Here is a 13,533-nt window from a genome sequence, read left to right on the forward strand (position 1 = left end):
CAAGGGTTTTTTTAAACACATTAAATTACCGCCTTCATCCGTAGAGGTTAGTTGGTACAGGGTCTTGCTGGCAGAGTCGGCGGGTGCTTTGTAGTGAACCTCTGGGGGTCTCTCCATGGGTGAGGAGCCTATACTGTAGCAATATTGCATTGCATGATCAGACATTCCTGTGAACTAATCGCAGAAGGTACTGAACAAACGTGTACCGTATTTATTTAGAACAATTAGGCGTCTAAGGTGATAATTACTGGGTAACAATTCTCTACTAAATATTCAGCTATGTCAAGTGATGAAACTCCCTGAAATAGTCCTTGGTGAAATAGGATTATTCTATTGCGTTACTTTGGTCCATACTGAACAGCCAAAATTCACAAAAAGTGGTATCTTCTTCCGATTGCTAAGAGTTCAAGGGCCAGCTCGATAAACACTGAAGATGCATATACGTGTCGGTTCAGTATAATTTATAGCTACAGCCAATTGTTAGTTTTCGTTTTCGAAAGGCTCTCCTGCCTGAAGCAAATCACTGCGTAAATAACAAATCGTATATATTTTTCTATGTTTTTTTCCCACAAAGCTTAGCAGCTTCTTCGAATACGTAATAGGTGAAATAACATAACATCTTGGCCTCACTTCAGCTTCACAATTACTCATCGAGAATCAGCTAAAATCACATAATAGGTTGTATTATGCAACGTAAATAAAAGCTAAGCTTACAATGATTTTGAACATTAAGGTAGTGAGTGTTGTCCTTTTACATTCATATATTTTCTTCAAATTTTTCATTTGCTAATGGGGTTGTATTGTGACACTATGTTGCACCTATCTTTGCCTTCAAAGACGGATATGTGAGGTGGTAAAAAGCAGTGTTCCCGACATTTGTTGCTCATCCTTGAGCGAGGTCGAGAAAACTTAAGGTTATATTACACGTACGACAGGAACTTTATAGTTAAACGCAATGCTCAAAAATGGGTGCATTGCATGCAAGAAGGTATATTCTACCTGAAAAAAAGCATTCCGCTTGACTTCTTAAATTCAACAAACTGGGACAGGGGGATATTCGTTGGATAGGCGTCTATGACGCTGAGGTGTTGATGTTACCTACTACCTATACGATAGCCTGCCTATATATAACTGTGGTGTCTATGATCCAATGCTGGTATATTGGAATTTGATTATTATCAGCATTTTTGAGTGGGATCCGCGAACGGGAGAATGGGTGATAGTTACTCGTTTAGTCTAGAACCTCTGATCCCGCTTAAGTTAAAGCCTATTGGCCAAAACCTTTCCAGACGAGGAAACACCGCGATCCGTAGTCCCAAGCCGCGCCTGTCGTCTGCAAGTGTCTTCGTACGCTATGCCCTGTTGTAATAAAGTCTGAAAGTCCATTTAGAATATCAGTACCATATGTCGAACCGTTTAAGCTGTTTCCCAGTCACAAACTAGCTCACATATGGAAATGTTGTGTAATAGTAACTGTCGTATGCGCCGAGGATCGTAATCGAAATTCATTGCTGCGCGTATCAACGGCAATCATCCTGTAACGTTAACACACAAATTCCGTCTGTGTCAGCACCAAGGATTTCTTGCCGTTATTACTGCAGAGTTAGTCGTTCTAATGGCATTCTGACCCTTGGGGGGAAATAATACCTTGGGGCTGCCTTAGCAGAAGCTTTACAACAGAAACTGCTGTGAACAATAAACGTATCAAAAATGCGATTTATTAGAGCCTGAAATAATAAGGGTAACATTTTAGGAAAATGTCACGGAACACTTCGGACACGGAGAAATAAACACTAAACCCACGGAGAAATTCAAAAAGAGGGAACACTAGTTAATGGTAACTTTTATTTGTTATATTCGATGTACCACGTCATAAAAGTCGACATGCACACGTCATATGTACAGACATCACGAAAGAACTTATTGAAGAGCCGCAACGAAAGACGTACATTTGAAGAAACAATTTACTGGTGAGTATTTCACCTATTATGTGCGAATCAACTGCCCGCATCGTAGGTTCAGTCTATCTACATGCATAATTAAAGACAATCATTTTTATTTTTTATAATATATATATATATATATATATAAAGTTTATATAAAAAGGAATCGGTCCAGCCACACACCTCACTTTGAGTATTTGAAACATTTCCGTACAAACGATACCCTTATACCGCGGAGAGCGTTCACAATCTGAAACAAGATTACTTATAATACTACATGTCGTAGCATTCGGAAAATCGTACAATCCTTGGAACGTACGCATGCACTTTTCCTGCAGGGGTCGCTCCTCTTAAGCAACTTTCTTCTGGGATCAATGGGTCGCAGTGAAACGGCACAGTGGACTGGGGTTGACTATCCAGCGACTACGTCGGGCGGGTCGCATCCCACTGATCTAAGAAAGAGACAGTGGGAGCAGTCACCCTCGACTGATAGGCCATGTACCTTTCGCAACCCGGTCGGGCACACTTAAACAAAGTAACTGCCACACTCGTTAATTGTTCGTTGTTGTAACAACCCAAAAAATGCTATACACTTTTAAACTGAAGAAACGCTGTGTGTCCCGTTTTACTGCAGTTTAGATTATCTACCCTACTGCATATCAGTGCGGACGCACAAATTGCGCAACGAGCTTAAACTTTTTTATACGTATTTCGGCCTTTCCTGCACACAATATGCGAGTGCAGGAAGCGAAAGATAGAAAAATAGAGGGATTTCAGGATGTGTTTGAAATCACAAAAGACCACAAATCTTTCCCGAAGATTCGTTTTGCCAAAAATTTGTTTAGTCGCTTTTTGTTGTTTGGATGATTCCGGTAGAAAATTTTGCTTGATCATATGTAGTATTTTATAATGACGTTAGTGAATAATAAGAGAAAATTAATTTGCTTAGTTTGTATAAAAGAGTAAGCTATCCTGAGCTCAATTAGGTTAGTCTTGCTAGAACATTATCTGTATCTCAGTACACTGATTCTGTATGATGATAACCTTTGAAACATTTTGAGAAAAAGAATGCGCGAAGAATGAAATTAGTAATAAACAGTTGGAACTCAAACGTAGGCCTAGCGGCATACACCCCCGTGAGAAGGGGAACGTCGTCTTAAACAACGTCTATTTATTTCAACTTGACATTGTCATCGGGAACCTCGACTGGTGTGCACAGGCCCAATCGACGTATTGTTTCAGTGTAAAAAATTAAGCCTATTTCTCGAAAGTATTCATATAAATAAAATATCATCAAACTTTTAGTAAGTGTTATGCACGCAAATCGTTATTGGTGACGTTGCAGATAGATTCTCATTAGAAAAAATATAGTCTGCATATATATACACACATATGTGCTTTTAGAAAAAAACAGTACCGTTTCGGTTCTTTTACCGGTTTTTTTTAGTTCGGCACTCTTAACCACAGATTCTCGGTACAGGAATAGGGAAAGCAGATACCGTCTAACGCATATACAGGCGTTTGTAGGAAAACATTAAATTAGCAACCGCTGAAAAAGGAAAGGTCTTAGTTACAAAATTAGAATGAGCAGCTTTTACCGAATAACTTAGTTAGCTAGGTTTAATTTCGAAGTTGTTGTAAAGTTATAATACTATTAAGGCAAAATATTACCACAATGTCTAAAGAGATATTTATATCTAGACTCGCAACGGTCCGTTGCACCACAAGCATGTTGCGAAGCTTAGATGAACTTATCGGGCTGCCTATAGTCTTATTGGAGACTTAAAATCCGCGTAGATTTCTTTATGGCTAGCAAAATATTAGGTTACGGCAGAACTAATAAAGAAAGGCGGAAGCGCACTCGTTATACTCCTGTAATGGCAGTGACAGGATCTACCATTCCCTGTGGGATACATAAGCTTTGTACCAAGCGTCCTTTAATTCAACAGCGTAACTCAGGATCAAACAGGAAGTTTCAAGATTTATCCTGAAACGAAGAGTGATTTTGATCCGTTCCAGCAGTCCTGGTGTCATGATTATCTCCAATCAATATCGAACAGGACACATGTTGATTGAACCGAACAAAAGATGGCGGGTCAAAAAGCATATGACGTCACGTATTCGCTAGCCGTTATAAGACAATGCGAAACTCACTTGTTGTGTTATGCACTCGGGCAGATCTACATACCCCGCCGATTGTGAATCAGAGACGTGAACGTGCATTCAGCGTCTGGCTGTGTAACGCGTAATAGCGCAGGTGTGCACAATGAGTCCTATTTTGCCAGTTACTTTTTAAAGGCGTTTGACCTACGAGTCGCGTGTGCTTACGAATGTTGTATTGGTTTATCTTCTCAACGGACCCTGGTAGGTAACCGTCGCCCCTTTCGCGGCTACATATCTAGTCATTATGGTGGGATGAAGGCAACGTAGTATTCCTATCTCTTCCACTTGCTACTTGGAGCACGCAAAAGGTCAATAGCGTTTCGATTCCGAAATAAGTATGCCCGGTGTTAAGAGATGTTTCTGAGAAACACAATTTTTCTACTTAGTACGAAAATGCGAACCAGCTCATATAAGCTACAACTAATAATTAGGTATATTGAAATAGAGAAGCTCGTAGATGACTTGTCTCATATTGTTTGTGTTCCCTGCCGTATGGCATTCGGATTTGCCCATCACGCTTTACCATGTACTGCGGTAGAATGTTTGTTCTACTGCGGACTGATAGAAGATGGTAATTGTAAGGCTACAGCAGAGTAAGTCTGGAGCACAAAAGTTCCCTTTGTGACCTTGCCCTTTTCTTTTTACTGTGTGTTTGCCAAGAACCTAGTAATTTTGGTCCATTCATTTTTTCATCGAACCTAATCAGAATCAATGTTTCGGGTTCCTGCATAGGTTTCATACTTCATACCAGTCATTGTTCCACTACCACATTGATTAGGGAAAAGAAATTGTAATTCATTTGGGACCCTCGATCGTCGCCACGATAATGGGATTAGCCTGTCTTCTACTCATCTTCAGCGAAATCTTCACGTTTATTAGACGCACCATGAACTTGAGCATCAAATAGTAAAAATACGTACATCATCATATTCGTATGGGTAGTTCAGCGGGAAATACTTCCGCTGTCCACGCTCAAATATAATATGTTCCTAGATGTGAAGGTACACAGAGACGCACGTCTGTTGTTTCACACGGCGCATCAGATAAATATGAAAAGGATAATATTCAGCCAAATGGATGGCCAAGTATACTGAGGCTGTACTTCACCCGTACGAAACTGCACACATCGGATAGATGCTCATTCAGAGAATAAACGTATTGACAGACCTTATAGTTGTGGGTAACTGTATAGTCACGTCATGACAGCACCAATTAGAATTGTATTTTTATGTTGGTGTGGAAATTTTGCAATACACAAAATGCTTAGACACGATTAGAAGAGCTCGTCACAAGAATCAAGGAAAAAAATTCACAGATTAAGACTACCTTAATCCTAGAAGACCCTGAGTTGTGAGAACGACATTCTTTAAATACAGCTTTATATAATAAACTGGTATCGGATCTCGTCTAAATGATAAAGAATACGTTACATATATTTTAATATCATTTGTCCAGTGCAAGTTGGAACCCCAACTCACAAACCACTAAATAGCCAAGTAGAAACAGTGGACACTGAGGATAGCCAAGTGACAAATTATATCTTTACATAGTTAACTTTATAGTAACCACACTGGCAAAGGACTCCTAGAGCTTCTAATGTCCAACTCGATTCGTAAATATATGCGCTACATACGCACCCGCACTTATTTCCACTTTACGGGCGAGTTGGGCGGAACGCTTGGTTTGCTCCAGCAGTGAACGTGAAGATATTACACTTGCTCTGTCATTTTCAGCGTGGAGAAGCTGTGGCGCTTACCCATAGCCGGGCACATACTTACCTGAGACTTAGCGGTCGTAGGCTGACCGACCGTTGGGACTGCCCGCCTCGTTTGGGTTTTACTTACGGAAAACGAAGGTGTACCGTTGAGGTGCGATAGCCGACAAGTGTCGACCAGCTACGCTTGAAGCGTTAGGCCGACGGAAACTTTCATACAAATGCCTTGCTCATTTACTCCTGCACACACTACCTTCAACTTTGCCTCCCTTCGCAGAATTTAGCTAAATCCATTCTCCGAAGATTTTTTTTCATACATATCTGTGTTGTTCATCTGCCAGTCACCTTCTCGTGATTCTCCATCGTAGCGTATGGCCATGTATGATTTCGTCATGCGAAGACTTCGACGGCCGTCAGTTTGCTCCGTTAGCACCTGTCTCCATTGATTGACTCCGTGTCGCGTTCGATGCCATAGGCGTTTATCCAACTGGATAATTCACCCCCTACAAGCTTATGCTACTAAGATAATTAGTTATTAAAGCTCTCGTCGGAAACGTTACGACCCCAGCGCGAACCCTTCTGTTCCTGGTCCTTTAGCTAGCTTTCCGTAACTCTCGCTCAGAGGGCTGGTACCGTAGCTAATGCATTCACATACAGTTGCGCGGGTTGAGTTGCTCTATTCGGTTTTTAGGTTACATTCTTTGCTAGTAGGTGAAGCGCAGCGTTCAAATTTCCGAAACCCACGGCTAATTTGGGCCTCTTCGTGATCGTTTCGAAGGAACAAGCGCAGGTCAAAGAGAATCTGAAACTGAGTTAGACGAAGTCGAAGCAAGCGCAGAAAGTGCGCTGGAAAATAATGTTTGTGGCAGGGTAATAGCTAGTTCGTGGTGCTTGTTTCTCTCTACCTTCAAAGCTGGCAAACCCTGGCTTTAGTCTGCTGTTTGGGATCGCAAGGGTATCGCTGAGAAGGAAAGGGATATTTTAGGTATGCCCCTCTGGGTTAAATTGTGCTTAGAGGCGAGGTGGGAAAGGGAATGAATTCTCCCACCGTGCACGTCGATAGAGCAACAAACGGATCTGCATAAAGTGTTACTGCGACCGACACGACTAATGAGTAATAACACAATATTGGTAATGGTGGTGATGATGGCGACGACTTCGAAAGAGTGCGCTGGATAGTATCGAGGCGATGTTCCCGAAACTTACCCTTAGCACATTTGATGCGGCTCAGGCACTACTTGGAGCTGCAACCATTGTCGATGATTAGAATGGCTAACACTGCAACCAGCAGAGCTGCTCTTCTGAGCCTTCCCTATTCGATTCTAATGATCTGTATACAACATTCTGGTGTAACTGTTCCGTTTTAAGGTCACAGTATTGAGTAATCCGTCGATTCCTACCGCTGGAGCATAACCTAAAGCGGCCATTCCTATTTCGATCTCCGGCTCGCTTAACAAAAAAATCATCTCAACAGTTTGGCGTATTCATGTGTGCGTGCTTATATTCATATGTATATAAGCGTGTTTCTATCGCACTGGCGTTTACGTACACATGAACCGTTGGAAGGGCATTTGGGTTGTAGTTTCTTGGCCATTAAACGGTCGTGTTTTTGACGTTTAAGGGTATTTTTGTGTGGTTGAAAGTGGTTGAAAAGAAAAGGGCAGGATATCAAGAGTCAGCCAGACGAATTAGCTTGGCGATTCTACGACAGCGATAGCTACGATTGGCATCATTTCTATCGCCATCAGCAGTCGCTGCTCTTAATTGAATTAACGATTTCTCTCAATTCAAATTACCTATGGCTTGAATGTTCCAGTTTATCCAGCCATCCATATGCAGCCTAGGAAACGATATGGAAACACTATACAGAGTAGTTTCCGCCTACTTTTCCGTCAATGTAGTAAATGTTCTGAGCTTTACGCCCCGTTCTCCCGCTATGTACTGCTTTAAATGGCTAATGCAGTAATCTCATATGTCTCTAACTTCAACAGGCAAACTTCATTAGGTCGTATCACGACAGCGTCATCTTTACTGTCATCTGTCGATCCACTGGTTTATAATAATTGTGCCTGGTTTAATAGAATCACTTTCTATAGCCGTTTAGCTTTCGCTAGAAAACAGAATGAGTTTATGGTAATTTAGCCATTTACATCAAGAGCGGATGCCGCCAAATTTCTGAGCTAACACTCCGATTGCGTTCCGGCTGTTGAAGTAGGTTGTTTACATGAAAATGAAGTCACGATATATTTGTTTTACTATCGCTTTGTATTCGTCGTTAATTGCGGGAGGCTGCACACCGGCTGTTTATGATCGACGTAACAGAAAGCTAAGGCAGTCCTAGTTAGTTGGTATTTGAGTAACGATAAGCAGGTGGATCTGGCAGATACGTCAGATATTTTTTATGAAATAATTATAGGGGTAATACTAAAGACGCATGTGGTTTAGATCAAATCATTGTAAATCAAAGCTCAGAAGCTTACGATGATGCCGGAAAGTTTTGCTTTAAAACACAGAAATTCTAAGAAGCAGATGTGATCAATATAATTTTTGTATTTTTATACCTGCTATTATTATTGCCGAGCTAATCTTTTAATGGGTAGCCAATGAAAACACAAAACACCTTATACACGTAGGTATTTTTACTTTTACAGCCAGGGTTAAGCAGTTGTCGTCAAATCACATATTTTCCCAAGTGATCTTTGTTAATATTGAGCCAATGTCTTTTAACGGTAGAATGATATGTCGAAGGCCCATGGTCTTAAAAAATGTCTCAGCTACTAGACTTTTCAACACGAGGAAGGACTGATTTCAAAGCAAAGATAGGTCGGGCTTTTTGTAAAAAAATTTCTTCTATTTAAGTCAAATGCGGAGTATGTGTTTTTGGCGATTGGTTGAAAGACTTCAAACGGCGAAGGGTCACCCCTGTACGAGAAGAAATTATTCACTCGCTACATTTTCGTATTCAGAGCCAACCAATAAACTAACTGGCCATATATATATATATATTATTTGTTTCAAACCAGTTGGTTGGCTATTTTAAGGATTCAGTGTCAAGTCTTTCAAGAAATATTCCCTTTATACGTGACTTCGTTATGAATAGAAAGCCGTCACCGCCAGTTCCGCCGAAAGACGGACTCGTTTCCTAGATTCAGATCATTGGAGTTCCCCACAGATTTCCATTCGACGCATCTGCGAAGGTCATAATTTCCGATTCGGCCTTCGTACACTCCGGCTGAAACGCATGACCAAAGACCAATTTAATGTGTGTTCTTATGCTGAGCTTTTGCTTTGCTAATTCCCAGCTGCATCAATCGGGTAAAAGAAGTCTATCCTTTCGATAAAACAGTTTAGCTCTAACCGAAGCAAGTCCCACTGTATACTGTGTTATAGCTAGAAGCGATATCGAGACTTTACCATCCTTAGGATAAGGGCTACGTAGCCACATGACCATTTCTGAGATCAGCTGGTGTCATTGGACTTCGTTCAATTCCGTGATTAGAAATGTTGGGGACTTCTGTAGGCCACCAGATGAATAGCTAACCATACAACCGCTTCTTTCAAAGATTATGTTTGTCCTGGCATGCTACCTCGTAGCAATGACCTGTGGCAAAGCGACGCGTGCCTGATGCGTTAGCTGCTTTGCTGATCGTCGACTCGGGCCCAATCCATATTTCTACACTATCGGCATCGGGGAAAAACGGTAAGATTGAAGATCGCTTGATGGAACTGCGGTTAATGCGGACCAGTGGGGGTCTACCATTAGAGTTATTCCAGATGAGTCTTTGCATTCATTTGTTATGGACTGAATGGTAGAACTGGAGAAACACTGTGTCTGGCAACAATAGGCAGCCACCTTTTTAGTCGACAATGGAGCGGTGAACGAGTATCCAGATCGATTGGGCTTGACGACTATCAAGTCGGTTCCGCCAGATGGTGCCGGCGTTCTCATGGGTACTCGATAATAGTTTTTCTTCTTTTTTGTAGAAATGTGGCAGCGCCTCCTTTCAGCTAGTGGCAATTGTGTAAATTTAGAAAATGCTGAATATCTGTAGAGTGTTACCATGCGTTGGTCGTCGGGACCGAATAGCCAATGTAGTCAACATGCAGTCGCTTTCATACCAAACTCCACGAGAGCTAAGTGATGGCTGGCAAGATTTGCAGGATAGTCATATCCATACTTCTTCTGAAGCCTCATATTTCCGTCGCTATATTTCTTTTGCCTAATTATACATGATGTACACCATCTTCGCACAGTTCCTTTCGTCATTGAGCCCTCCAACCGGCCATAACCGTCTAGCCGTTAAATATCTCTGAGTAAGCCATTTCACCTACATCCTTGATGTTCTTTGACGGCGCCAGTGGCCGCAATGCATTCGGCCCATTTTTGCCTCCCACCGAGAGCAAATGTGATACGAACGGGAAATGAGCCAACAAGAACCGACTTTATTGGAGCGTTATTGGTTTTCTCCTAACAATATCTATTCAGTCGGCCATCGGTCATTCCCATTCAAGCGAAGAGTTAAACAAGTGGGTTTTAGACATCACTGAACTGCTGCTGGGAACTCCACTGAGGGGTGAATTTCGTGCGACACGGCCAGTTTGTTCCTAAACGAATTTCCTTTCGTGTGCGTGGCCAGACAGCCTCATCTAAGATCAAATACGCTAACCTGGGGCAAAGACATCTATCCATCTACGACCTACAAAAAAGGCGGCTTCCCTTACACTAATTACGGAAATAGAAAGTGATTGGATCGAACGCATACCTGTTTGTTTATCTAACCATGACTGGCGCTGGCAGCAACTTGAACTCTACCCTGTAGACTAACAAATTGGAGAATGAAGCATAAAGACAAATGCTTTTATAACTACTACCACCATAAAGACTGTTATTGTTCCTGCTGCCATAACTCGGCAGCGTTTCGTAGTTCGTAAAACGCAGCAGAGATGCTAGCGCCCAAAAATTTCTTCTAGAAAGCAAAAATAATCCTTGAGTTGAAATCAGACTTTACTATGTCCCCAGTATAGGTTATAAAATAGGCTGCTATAGTGTGAGCTAGTATTCTTTGGCGCTGGCTACGAGGGACGGCCATGGAATAAATCCTTTTTCAATGATAAAGGAAAAAAAAGTTTCGCCAAAATGGGTAATCTTATTATACTGGATTTAGTAAAAATGTTGAATATGAAACATTCAAACTAATACTAGATCTAGCAAAGCAAAGACTCTGGTCTGTAAGCGATATGATAATAACTACGAAATTCGCCTGAAGTTACCTGACGATTTTTTTATTTATAGCTTTAAGCGAATCGTGACAAAGTGTCACGGTTTGAATAAGTGTCAAGCAAGAACATACATTTTATTTACTTTTGTCGTTGTCTTTTATAATGCACGACTAATATTCACCATTAGCATAACTGCCAGTATATTACTGACTGTGGTCTATTTACTTTTATGAACTATTATTTTCTCTATAAGGAATCGAAAGATTTCCTTAGTCTGGATTTGGCACCCGCCTAAATCAGATAAAATATAGGGTCTCCTGTGTTTCAACAATATGACTTAACGTAATTACTAGTTAGAATTAGATTCTTTGAACGTTATGAACCTTAATACTTCAGCTGTTTTCGTGAATGATCGAAACATGAACAAATTCACGTATTCTGGTTTACTATCTAGCAGAGATCAATTCTCGTGACAGAAAAAGCCCCTTAGCTCGAATGCTGCTATGCCCTGCTATGAGTTCTCTATTCACCACTCTGATACTATTTTGGCATAAGGGCAAAGTTAGCTTTTGAGCGTGATCTTTTCGGGTGCAAAATCGAAAACAGTTCCGAATGAAGAGCTCAAGTAAACATTTATCAAGTACTATACCTGTACTATGCTTAAATAGTGTGCGGCTAAATTAATAGTGGGAAAACGATTGAATCCTTCCAACGTCATCTAGCTTCCGAGTGTCCCGCTTTTGATACTATGAGAACAGTAAACGAACAATGTATTCACTTCTTTGAGTGCCAATGAAATTTTACGTTCCAGCGGATTTTGGAGCGTCGTCGTCACTTGACTCTAGACGACAATAATGAAATGAAAGAAAACCATTTTGGCCCGCTGCCAAAGACCAACTGGGCTAGTAGCCCAGCCTCTGAACTAACCGGCCTGAAGATTGATTCTACGCCCAATCGGTCGCAGCGAAATTCGTCTGTGTCGCCGATTTCGTTTGTGTGAAGTTCTTGCATGCTTTCCCATAGCGGCAGCATGAATCTGCTGCCGCCACTAACGTCGCATCGTAACAGAATGGGATGGGATGCGACGAGACAGCAAAACGTTGTGGTGTAGAAGCAGAACGAAACTTTGGTACAGCGCCACGCAACAAACTGCTTGCCACTTTTCGATGCGACAATTCGTTCAGAAGATATTATCTGCCTCTTCCCCTTCAGTTGTCGAATCTGAGAAACAGCGCTTATTCGTATCTCTCTCTGTGGCCTTTCCGAGAAAGTGCCACCCGGCCGACAAAGTGGAGCGGCTGCGAGACCCCTTCCAAAAGCCCCCTTTCTCTTTCCCTCTTATTTTCCTAGTGCTACTCGTTCTTCCTGTCGCTGAAATGGTACAGCAGTCGCGAGGCTAGCACCTCTTGAGCAAGCCGAGGCTGAGACCGCAACCGGGGTGTTCGAGCCCGTTTTGTCGTCTGCTGCTTCGGGCCAACAGGAGGGAAAGCGGGGGATAGCGGTTTTAGAGGGTTCATCGTAGGAACCTCGGTAATGGGTTTCACGGTTCTGGGTACGTGCCGCTCACAGGATCACAGGCAGTGCCGTTGTTCGACTCAAAGACGGCTGTTACTCGGTGGTCCTTTAGCGCTTCGCCTTCTGTCACGGCGACGGCCTCTCGTAGATGCTGCATCAGAGAGTCGAGTTGAGGCGAAGCGAAACAACCGTTCGTATCCACTCGCTCGGAAGGCTTCTCAGTTCGCGGTGCGATGCGCGTTGCCGTGAATGCATTAACATATGCGCACTTAGTTCGCGAGATATCTATCAGACTGCCAGCGTCCCAGGCAGAAGCAGCGAGGGAAGCGACGGCGCCCGCAGCAGTCTGGTGTATCCGCAGTGGTGGTAGGCTCCTAACCAGCCATCGACCCAGCGACAGGGGCGGCCGTAGAATGGCTCCTCTTACAACAGCTAGTCGTAGTTGTAGTGGCAACAATATCAAGCTGCTCGGCAAACCCAGCCCGTCTGCTCCGAAACAGCGAGATCGTTCGTTTAGTTGCTTCGCCGTTCTAAGTCTTCTGATGCTTAGGGGTCTTTTCTGTGGTCTCAAAGCACCGCTCCCAGTGGCGACTGCGTTCCGGCGCGTCTCTCAACTAAATCGGTTGGGCCTGTTAGACATTAGGCAAGCCAGCTAGTCGGGTCTGATGGCCTTTCGTCGTGCTGGGTCCATTTAGACCGGCGGCCTCGTACGCTCAACGCACATTATAAGTACGACTAGCTTGCTCGATACGATACAGTTTAACGCGGTGGACAACGAGTGGCGGCACACAAACCGCAAAGGCGAAATGTATGCTAGGAGCATCGGGACCCTCCTCTAACCAGAGAAGGCTACATAGGCTGCTAAAAACGCATAAAACTCTTTTTTCAACCTAGCAACCATTTCAGTAGGTCTCCGTAGTATGACGTCGATAAAATTTGAATTCCACGACACTGAAGATGTTACCCATGTACATATAT

This window comes from Varroa destructor, unplaced genomic scaffold (assembly GCF_002443255.2).
Source record: "Varroa destructor unplaced genomic scaffold, Vdes_3.0 BEIS01000001.1, whole genome shotgun sequence".
NCBI classification, from domain to species: Eukaryota; Metazoa; Arthropoda; class Arachnida; order Mesostigmata; family Varroidae; genus Varroa; species Varroa destructor.